Genomic DNA, 2,265 nt, shown 5'->3' with positions numbered 1-2,265 from the left:
TTTTTTTTTTTTTTTTTTTTTTTTGTTAGAAACGGAATAGAGATCGGAAGGAAATTAATTTTGTTCCTTAATTACTTTCTTTCCTTCTCCTTTCCTGTTTTTTTTTAAATTCAGTTTATCGCAAGAGTTTTGCTATTTCGAAGAAACGATCGTTTTACTTTCAATGAAACGTACGTACGTTCGTAGCTTCCATTAATGCTCCTTACGCGCATACAACCGTATATATTTCCTCTATCAGGAATACACGCGTTTTAAAGAACACCTACGACTCGCAATACTCGTGGGATGCCGAGTTAATTTTATTTCTCTGCGGTGGATGAGTAGGAAAGCTACTCGTATTACATCGAAAACTATCGTTAGGCTCTATTTCACGTTTCGTAGGAGACGAGATCTCTGCCACGTCATTGATATTATCCAATATTCTTTGTTAATTAAAAAAAAACAGAGAAAAGAATCATACTCGCACTTCTATATTTTCCATTTACTATTCCTTTCATTATCTCATTACATTTATATTTTTCTTCATTATTTTTTCCTTCTTGTAATTCTGAATTTTATATATATTTTTTTTTTTTTATTCGATTTTATTCCTATCGAAGTTCGAAACAACGAGTTCGAAAGATTAATTCGGAAGATTAATTTCTCTTCGCTGGCCGGATGTCGTAAATTGATGAGATCTTCGGTATCGTCCAAGTTCCAGAAGCTTACGAACTATGCCCGCGCGTGCAACGGACAGGTGATTGACGAAGTGCTTTGACACAGAGGGGCAAGGGTTGACGCAGGAGAGAGGGGAGAGAAAAAAGAAAAGAGGTTGCAGCGAAAAACTGCAATTGTGCCGCTGCCAAGTGCGACGCGCGAAAAGGGTAGACGGCCGATTCTCTCTCGCAGGAAAAATGGTACCGGATATGACGAGCATCGATGCCGTGGATTTTCAACGGATTCTCCCGTGTATAAAATATTCCTTTTCAAAAAATATATCTCGCAATATTCTGGTATACGTTTTATTTCTTTGTTTCTTGTTCGCCTGAAAAATAATATATATCTTTTTTCGAAATATTTTCGAAAAATATTTCGCACGAAACTTCAATTTCGATCGATCTTTGTTAATGTCAAATCGGAGAAGAAAACAATAAGTGTGGAAAGAAAATATCTAAAGAGTCGTTACCTCGAAGGTAAGAGCAATTTAGAGAAAATTAGATTCTCTTTTTTTCTTCTTTCGAAAAAAAGGTCGCGTTTTAAATCGATTTTCATTGTAAAATCGTCTGGAAAAATCATCGTTCACGCTCGATCTCACGCGAAGAAGCTGCCGTTATTATTATTATTTCGCAGTTCGAGGAAAAAAGAAAATAAAAAAAAGAGAAAAAACATCCGGGATCCAAACGCTTCGATATCGTCGTTTTATTCGCCCGTTAGCCGATCTGACCGCGTCATTTCCTGTTCCGGCTGGCAGTTTCGCGTGCGGAGAGGATAAGAATACCAGCCATTCTTCTCTCTTAACTCGAGAACTCTCGGAAGAATGAATATCAAATTTGTATCAACTCGCGGCCACCGTGCATCTAAACCGCACGTGTTCGCGAAAAATCGATATTTTCGGCGCAAAACGAAAGTGAAGTAAAAATATATTCCCTCCTCGTCTATTCAAATTAATCGAGAAAAACGATCGAGTTTAAATTTTACTTTATATATATAATACACGAGATTTAAAAAAAGATCGAAAAAGTAAATAATTAATTTTCCGAAAACGATCCGGAAAAATTGGCCGTCTCGTTGATCGAGACGAGATCCAGCCGTCGATTCGAAACGGTTAGAGAGGCCGTTATGTTTCTATTTTCACGCTCGAGAACCCGTAGGTGGTGATAAACGCCCCATTATGCCCGCTTCACCAGCCAAATCCCCTGTGTTTTCCTTTCCACGGTTACTTTAAACGATCCGCGATCACGTCACATCCGCTTCCGGCCGGTGGCGGTAACCGGCCCGACCTTCACGGTTCCGGCGAAACAGTTCCCGTTCGAAGGTCAAGGTTGGTCAAAGAATTGAAAAAAAAAATAATTCTTTTCGCAGACGCGTTCCACGGCTCGTGTACTCGTGCCCTCGAGCGATGCCGCTCGAATGGCTTAATCGGCCGTTTAACGAATTACGAGCGACAATAGTGTCGTCAATAAACGACTGGCTCGAGTTGTTTCCGCTCGAATTCCTTCCATCCTGTTGTCGTTGGCATTCGCTTCGTTCGAATATCGGTTTACATCGGCGCGGAATAATCTTGCC

The sequence above is a fragment of the Apis dorsata genome, unplaced genomic scaffold (assembly GCF_000469605.1).
Source record: "Apis dorsata unplaced genomic scaffold, Apis dorsata 1.3 scaffold_227, whole genome shotgun sequence".
NCBI classification, from domain to species: Eukaryota; Metazoa; Arthropoda; class Insecta; order Hymenoptera; family Apidae; genus Apis; species Apis dorsata.
The sequence above is the reverse complement of the archived record's forward strand: the minus strand, read 5'-3'. Positions refer to the sequence as shown.